The 9,106-nt window shown below is 30.9% G+C and overlaps 1 long non-coding RNA gene across 1 annotated transcript; it reads right to left on the bottom strand.

The window, feature by feature from the left end:
* Positions 1-1,134: 1,134 nt before the first annotated feature.
* LOC145053239 (uncharacterized) lies at positions 1,135-7,244 on the bottom strand. Its single transcript, XR_013684399.1, has 5 exons — positions 6,401-7,244; positions 5,438-5,605; positions 2,322-2,473; positions 1,900-1,981; positions 1,135-1,605 (listed from the first exon to the last, which is right to left on the bottom strand). It is a non-coding gene; the product is annotated as an uncharacterized LOC145053239 (long non-coding RNA).
* Between the last annotated feature and the right edge of the window lie 1,862 nt (positions 7,245-9,106).

The raw sequence follows: 9,106 nt of genomic DNA, 5'->3' as shown, positions 1-9,106 counted from the left end.
TAACGTTCTGAGTTTGTGGGTCGCAGGAACTAACTAGAGCTAGAGGACCACCAGCGAGATCACACAAGGTTTGTGTAACATTTGATTCATGACCTTAAAGCTCATCGAAAAGTTGGTAGAGCTTCAGCTTTTTCAAAGATCCATTGCTCTGAAGACATGATTTCACATCTCCCCTTCCCTTTCCGAGACTACTAATAAACTTGAGGTTGTAATCAAGTGAGGTTTGGGTTATTCGATGAGCAGTCATGTTGTTGACAACGATTCGATATCTATTTGAAGCAGAGGCAATAGATTCATTAGGTGTTGTAGTGAAAGTGTCGAATTCGTTGACAACTGAGGTTAGTCGCTTGTCCTTCATGTTTTCTAACCCTTCGAACAGATCTTGAAGTGTGTCCCAAATCTCTTTTGTGGACTTGCATAGTTTGATGTGCTAAAAGAGACAAGGTTGAACACCAAACACCATTTCTGAAAAAGCAACTTTATCTACATGCAACTTTTCAAGATCATCAGCAGTGAGAGGTGCTTGTCGTTGTTGATCCTGTCCCAAGAGAATTGCAGAAGCATCTCTAACAATGGTCCGAACTGGAACATGAGGACCTTCTTTAATGGATCTCCAAATACATTCACCTTTTTATTTTCCAAGTAAAAATCTTTCCATTCTGACTTTCAATGATCATACTTTTCAACAACTAGCAGTGAGGCATGTGTAGGGAAACCCACGCTATTTTCTATTTGCATTGAATACATTTGTTGAGTGTTAGAAGCAGCCATTGAAGTTAAGATATTTTGAGCAAAACTGGTATATAGAAGAAATTTTATCCTAAACACAGAAATGATTGAAATACCAACGTAATCTCAAATCAACTATAATATGTTCTTATGGATTCAAAGGAAAGCCACTCAAGCTCTAATACTAATTCTGAAAACAAGGATCTGATTACGCAGGGACGAGGTTTGAACACTCAAACCTTGAGTTAATGCTTATGATCAATGTCTGCTACTAAATGAATGTTCCAATCAAGTCTGGTATGACCAGTCAAGACATGAAGTTAGAGATTCAACAAAGTATTCAATTCATGAATAAAGCTAGAAGTTAATGATCAAGGTAAAGAAGATAAATGAGCAAGAAGAATGTTTGAAAGAAAGATGTAACTGAAATAAATGTGAAAATATCTATCTTTTGTGGAACAACCCGTCTTTTTGTTTTTTCATTGGATTCTCCTTAACAGGTTACATCGTACTAACCAAAAACATACATAGAATTGAATAATAGAGTTACTCCTGACACTCTAATTATCTAAGTTGACAAAAGATACTAAGTCCTATGATACGTTACATCAAACTAAATGAAAAAAGTAATTAATACAGATGGGTAAACTGATTCGGAGCATCTTCACTATTTCGGACTTCCTTTTCTTCGTACCATGAGCCTTTACTCCTGACGCCAATTCCACTTCTACATTGACTCCGGAACATTTTATGCTTCGGAAGTAAGACTGATCTCGAAACTTTGTTGGGTGATTGCTAGAGGTTCACTTTAAGGTATTAACACAACCCACATCAAAAATCTCTTAATCCATTTAGCCCTACTCCATACTTTCATATCTAGTCGCAAAAGACAATTTAACACGTACAGTAAGCAACTTTACATGTATGCATGGCTTAATGAGGCTTTAGAGCTCAAGGGAATTTAACATATGACTTAACAAATGCACGAGTCCATAAACATGATAAAGATTGCATCTTTATGCTTAAGGAACCCTTAATATGCCCATATATAATAGTTTAAACTCCAGAAATGGCCTTAGCTCACAAGGACTAAAAAAATGGATCAAAATGACCATAAACAAGCCCAAAAGAAGATCTATTCAATGACTTATCAAGCTATGAACTTTATACCTCAAAAGCCACAAAATGAAGAAGCTAAAGTTGGATCTCTAAGCTCTTCTACAAAGGATAAGTCTTCAATCTTCTCCTTCCTCTTAAAGATGCACAAAACACACCAAATATGTTTCATAAGAGCTCAAAAGCACCACAAAAAGGCTAAGGGATGAAATTAGGGTTTCAGGATGCGGATGCTGGTCTAAAATGCCCAAGAGGTGGGTTAAGGATACTTAAATAGGTCAAAAACCCTAAAAGTTAGGGTTTGTATATGGCTAGCGTATGCCCAGCATAACCCACGTACACCCAACATATGTGGTCAATGCCTGCGATCATATTTCAGCTAGTACGCCAAGAGTACTCATAGAATACATCTTGTGTACTAGCCAAAAGGACCAAATTTCCAACTTTATAAAATATAGATTAAATGTGAAACTTACCAACTTCAAGTGTTACACCTGCCAAACCAGTTTTGTAATATATGAGACTATGAAGGGTCACCCTAGATCTTGAAATTGTCAAGTGATGTTATAGCCACCAAAAACTCAAGCATTCACGGCTTTTTCAGCAATATTAGAAAGTCGTCTTGTCCCTAAGATCCACATGTATCCAAAAGAACAAATTATACATCTAGATGTCAAAATTTGTAGTATGGCTGTTGTGAAATAACTTAAAAATCTAACTATCGGTCAAATTAAATTTATAGAGATTAAGCCAAGTTACTATTGAACCCTCAAATAAATAACAAGTTTAACAACCTAAATGGGATCTAATCGCATATGATTATATGTATGATGCATCTAATCACATATGATTTGTATAGATAATATTCGTTTTTGTGTTTTTTATTTAATAATTGTTTTTCATTTATTTAATAACATGTGATTATATGTATTTAATGACATGTGATTAATTTGGATAAAGAACAACTATTAAATTGAGAACGAAAAAACAAATCTTCTACACATAAATCATACATGATTAAATACATATAGTCAGATTTGATTAAAAACATGAGAAAAAATATTTAATCGAGAATGTGAAAACGAATCTTGTACATATATATCATATGTGATTAGATACATATAAATCACATGTGATTAAATACACAAGAACAACAAAAATGAATCTTGTCCAGATAAATCATATGTGATTAAAATACATACAACAACAAAAACAAATCTTATCCATATAAATCATATATGACTAGATTCATATAATCACATGTGAATAACAAAAATGAATCTTGGCCACATATCATATGCGATTGTACGTTTTAATCACATGATTTTTGTGGACAATATTTATTTCGCATTTTCAGTTCACTAGCTGGTCTCCTGTATTTAATCATATGTTATTATATGTATGTAATCACATATGATGTATACGGAAAAGATTTATTTCTCGTTTTTTATTCAATAGTTGTTCTCATGTATATAATAACATATGATTATATGTATGATGTATCTAATCACATATGATTTATATCGACAAGATTCGTTTTTGTGTTTTCAATTTAATAATTGTTTTTCATTTATTTAATCACATATGATTATATGTATTTAATCACATATGATTAATGTGGATAAAGAACAACTATTTAATCGAGAACACAAAAACAAATCTTATACACCTAAATCATATGTGGTTAAATACATATAGTCACATGTGATTAAATACACGAGAACAAATATTTTATCGAGAATGCAAAAATGAATCTTATATATATATATATATATATATATATATATATATATATATATATATATATATATATATATATATATATGTGATTAGATACATATAAATCACATGTGATTAAATAAACAAGAACAATGAAAATGAATTGTGTCCACATAAATCATATATGATTAAATACGCAGGCACAACGAAAACAAATATTGTCGATATAAATCATATGTGACTAGATTCATATAATCACATGTGATTAAATACACAAGAATAACGAAAATGAATCTTGTCCACACAAATCATATGTGATTATATGTTTTAATCATAAATGATTTATGTGGACAATATTCATTTCGCATTTTCGATTCATCACTTGGTCCTGTGTATTTCATCACGTGTGATATATATATATATATATATATATATATATATATATATATATATATATATATATTCACATATGATTTATATAAACAACTTTTATTTTTGCATTCTCGATTTCATAGTTTTTCTCGTGTATTTAATCACATATGATTTATGTGGACAAGATTCGTTTTTGCGTTGTTGATTCAATAGTTGTTCCCATGTATTTAGTCACATGTGATTATATGTATTTAATGTGGACAAGATTATCTTTCACGTTTTAGATTCAATAGTTGGTCTTGAGTATTTAATCACATGTGATTTATATGTATTTAATCACATATGATTTATCACATTTTTAAAATATAATGTAATATTCACATGTGACTATATCATGTAACATTCATATTTGTATCTAGTCACATATAACTCATATATGCTTAGATACATATAATCATATGTGATTATATGTGAATAGTTGGTCGCGAGTATTTAATCACATGTGATTTATATGTATCTAATCACATATGAGTTATATGTGAATAGATACATATGTGAATCTTACATGATATAGTCACATGTGAATTTTAAATCATATTTTAAAAATCTGATAAATAATATGTGATTAAATACATATAAATCATATGTGATTAAATAATTGAGGTCAACTATTGAAACTCGAACATGAAAAATAATCTTGTCCACATAAATCATATCACATATGATTAAAGTGGACAAAGGAACATTTATTGAATCGAGAACATGATAATGAATCGTATGCACATAAATCATATGTGATTCAATAGTTTTTTCTCACATTTCTATGTTCTTTATTCAATAGTTTGTGGTGGGTGGTGGGCGACAGTGGGGTTTAGTCACAAATGATTTTTTTTAATCATATATGATTTATGTGAACAAGATTTGTTTTCGTATTCTTGATTCAATTTTGATTATATTTATCTAAATATAATTTTTTATAGCATTCACAATCCAATCTAAATAAAATTTTACTATAAAACATTACATACAATAAGCTTTTATTATTTTAAAATTATAAAAAATATTAAAACGTTTTTATGTTCGTATTTCACATAAAAAAACTAACAGTCTACCATATAACCACCTAAAAATATCTTGGAGTTACTTTATTGTTCAGTTGTTTTAGACTTCGTTTTTCTAATTTTTAGAAAAAGTTGATCAATTATGTAATAGGTTCAAATAAGACATATCTTCTTTTTTGTGAGAAGAATTAATCATTCCTAGTCAAACGTTTAAAAAGCTATTCAAAATTGAAGGATAAAGATGTTGTATTTTTTAAATAAACTCCAATTAAGAAAAATAAACCCAAAAAATTCTTTTATTGTTTATTGTTTTATATTTTCAAGGGACCCTATTTTCAAATGAGACCACCTTCTTGTATTTCGACAATCCTACATAATATGAATCAAAACATTTTAGTTGCCTTCTTGTATGCTGACTTCTTAACACAAAGGAAACATACCGGATACGAGAAATTTAGCCAACCCAATGGAACCGGTAGGAACACAGTAGGCCAAGCATACTGACAAGTGATGATAATAATGCTAATCATTGTTACATACAAAGAAAGAGTCACGTTCATAATAAACGGAAGGAACACATAGATGTTTTTTTTTTGATAACGTGATGCCTGAAAATATCAAACAAATAAACATAAGAATTGTTTGTGTACATGTTAATAGTGAGTCCAACAGGAAGTCACCCACAATGGAATGTAATTAAGAAACTTTATCCTACTATGAATCCTTCCTAAATATGTAGTGTCAAAAAATGACATTGGACCATGAAGGATGTTGTAAAGTATCTGTTTAAAGAAACTATATGAGGTTTTTTTCTCGAGGATTGTTGGTGTATATGGGTGACACCAATGATGTGGGTCTAATGTTAATCAGTTAGTGAAGAATGCAAGATTATTTGGTATTCTGATGACAACAGAATTAGATAAGAATTATTCTCTCACCTATTTTTCTCTCGTTTTTAGAGTGTCATAACTGAGAAAATAGCTTCACAACAAGCATAATCAGAAAACATTTAACTACTTAAAAACAGGGGCATACTCAAGAAATTTGAAACCAACAAAGTATGAGTGATCTAGAGGTTAATGTACCATGAACTACATTTTATGTCATCAATGCACAGTTTTCTCTTTTGAGCGACATGATTTTCTCTTTTTTAGTTTTTGTTTCATTTTCATAGATGAACGGGAGTTTCTAAAGCTGGTAATTATGATATTCAAAATCATGTGGAGATGGTTTAACTAATGCTTATGTACAAAAGCAACATTAGATGATTATTATCCTATTGTTATCACCACTTCTAGTTGAGTAGAAAATCTTAGGCAGGAAAGGATGTAAAAGTTGATCATTCATGCAAATGATTCAAAGTTCAAATGCATCTGCATCTTCAAGTGGAGAAGCTACTATACCTTGATAAATGACTTAATTTTGAGGGGTACTTCTAGTTCCCTGTTCTTCTGTAGCTTCAAAATCCATTAAATGACTTAAGATACTTCATGTTGAAGAACTGAAATGGTTGTCGCAATATGGCGAACACCTGGAGTGCATAATCCTAGTCCTTGATTTTTTTTAAGATGAAACAAAACTTTGAAAAACCAAATTAGATCACTGATGTGGGGATATCCTGTCATGGCTTTGAGATGGAAATACCAAAATTGGTTTTTGTTTACAGTGATTACACTAGGTGCAAAATATTTGAACCTGGTTATATTAGCGGTAACACACCAAATGCTTGTTGAAATGTCTTATGTAGCTTCTTCAAAGTCGATGTCATGAAGTGAGTTGCAATAAAACCCACAACCAATTGTTGCATTTGATCTTGTATGGTTGTAGTTGACCATAGGGTTGAGCTGCTTTTGTGATGGTGATGAAGCCAACCATGAACTAGAGGACTGAGAAGTTGATCTTCAGCTCCAATAATCATTGATTTGGCCAAATCTTGGCACCACCCTCAAACTAGTATGTATAATTTGTCGAGATTTGTGTTCATCAAGATTGAGCTTCCTGAAACCGTAAAATAGAATTAGCATTTTCTCTTCTGATACCGACTTCGATGAGGAAAATAGAAAAGGAAGAGGTATTTTTCACTGAACGATGAGATGGAGATGGAGTTTGAGATTTAAGGATTTAGAATTGATAAAAAAAACATGTGTATGGAATTGATCGGTGAGCTTTGATCTCAATCGTCGGTCATGTTCTCCGGAAGCAATGACAGGAGAGACGAGAAAAAAGTGTGAGGGGGACTTAGAAGAGTGGGTGGGTTGGGGGTAGTAGGGGTTGAGGTTTATATATATATATATATATATATATATATATATATATATATATATATATATATATATATATATATATATATATATATATATATATATATATATATATATATATATATATATATATATATATATATATTCTAATATGTGTCCTAAGGCACATATAACAAGTATGAATTAATCATAATTATTATCATAATTAAATATAAAATTTATTAATAATCTCCATAATTAATGCATTTCACATTTAATTATGGTAATATTTTGGGAAAACCACACAAAAACCCTATGTATTATACTCCAATGCTTAAAAAAAAACCTTTATATTATCAATTGGTACAATTTAACCATTATAATTTCAGATATTTATTATTTTGATGATTTGTAACCGGTTAAGCTTAAGGAACCGGTGGCATAAATGTCGTGGCATCTAAATAGATGACATGGTTGTACGCTGGGTGACACGTTGGCAAAGAAAACTAGGCTAAAAAGTGGATCACATCTTATTCTGCTTCTTCAAAGTTATGATCTTGTTCTTGTTATTCTTCTTCTTTTAACTTCGTCTTTGCAGAAATGGGCGATCGATCGAATGGATCTTCTTCTTCTTCTTCCTCAACTCTAAACTACAAAAACGTTTTGTGTAGATGTGGTAACAACCAAAGATCTAGACTTCAATGACCAGGAAGAACCCAGGGCGACATTTCATTCGATGCCCAAATTCGCTGGTATCTGAGATTCTTTTAAGATTGATATCGTTTCTCTAATTGTTTCTCTAATTCTTATTCAGATACTTTATTTTTTGTAGGATACTTCAAAAGATTGTAAATTTTTTGTGTGGGTGGATGAGGATTTGGGTCTTCACTGGTATAAGAGTAAAGTGAATGAGTCACATGGGGAGAATATGATCCTTTCTAAAAAGAATATGGAATTGGAGAAGGAGAATATCAATTTGCAGAAGAAATTAATGAACTTTGAGCTGATTGACAAAAAAAGACTGGTGTATTTATGGTTAGGTTGATGATGTATGGAATTGTTCTGGTTTGCATCTTCATTTGGGTTATAATTATGTAACAGGGAAAGTAGGTTAATGTAAAATAGCTAATTATGTATTAGGGTGATGTTGTTTGGTTTATGCACCATTGTAAAGTTGAAGAAATGTACTTTAAAGACTTAGCACATTCTAACTGTTATAAGTTGGTTGAGAAAGGATTTATTGCATACATCTATTTATGAAGAGAATGTAATTGTGTGAGTATATGGATTGTTCCAGGTTCCCTTCTTATGGTTCTAATGTCATTTTATATTTGGGTACAAATTAGTTGGACATTTTTAACCTTTTGGTCGCATATTATCTCATTATGGAGATTATTGTTGTTGGTTTCATTTTTTGTTTCAATACAGCCCCTGCATTTCCCCAATTGTGTTTTTACAGTTTAAGCATTTGGATTCAATTGGTAATTAGATGCAGGTAGCACTTTTTTGCATAACATTTATTTTAACACACACCAACATCAATAGCACCAGACATTAAACACATCTACCGTTTAACCTTTTTTTGACATTATTGAAATGATAATTGGGAATATTAGATGCAAGTAACAATTTTATGCATAATACTTTTTTTTCACACACACACCAGCACCCAACATAGAAACAGAAAAAAAAAATACTAAAATAGAAATATTGATAAGCTATTCCCCATTTTACCCTCCTGACTCATATCTATTTTAATACTCTATCATCATTGATTTGGAAATCCAGAAACTGAAAAAAAATGATTTATCATACATAAATAGTTCATAGGAAATAGTTAAATTCACCCTTTTTTGCCCATTGACCATT

Source organism: Lactuca serriola, chromosome 5 (assembly GCF_051521515.1).
Source record: "Lactuca serriola cultivar US96UC23 chromosome 5, Lser_US96UC23_V15, whole genome shotgun sequence".
In the NCBI taxonomy this organism is placed as follows: domain Eukaryota; kingdom Viridiplantae; phylum Streptophyta; class Magnoliopsida; order Asterales; family Asteraceae; genus Lactuca; species Lactuca serriola.
The sequence above is the reverse complement of the archived record's forward strand: the minus strand, read 5'-3'. Positions and strand labels throughout refer to the sequence as shown.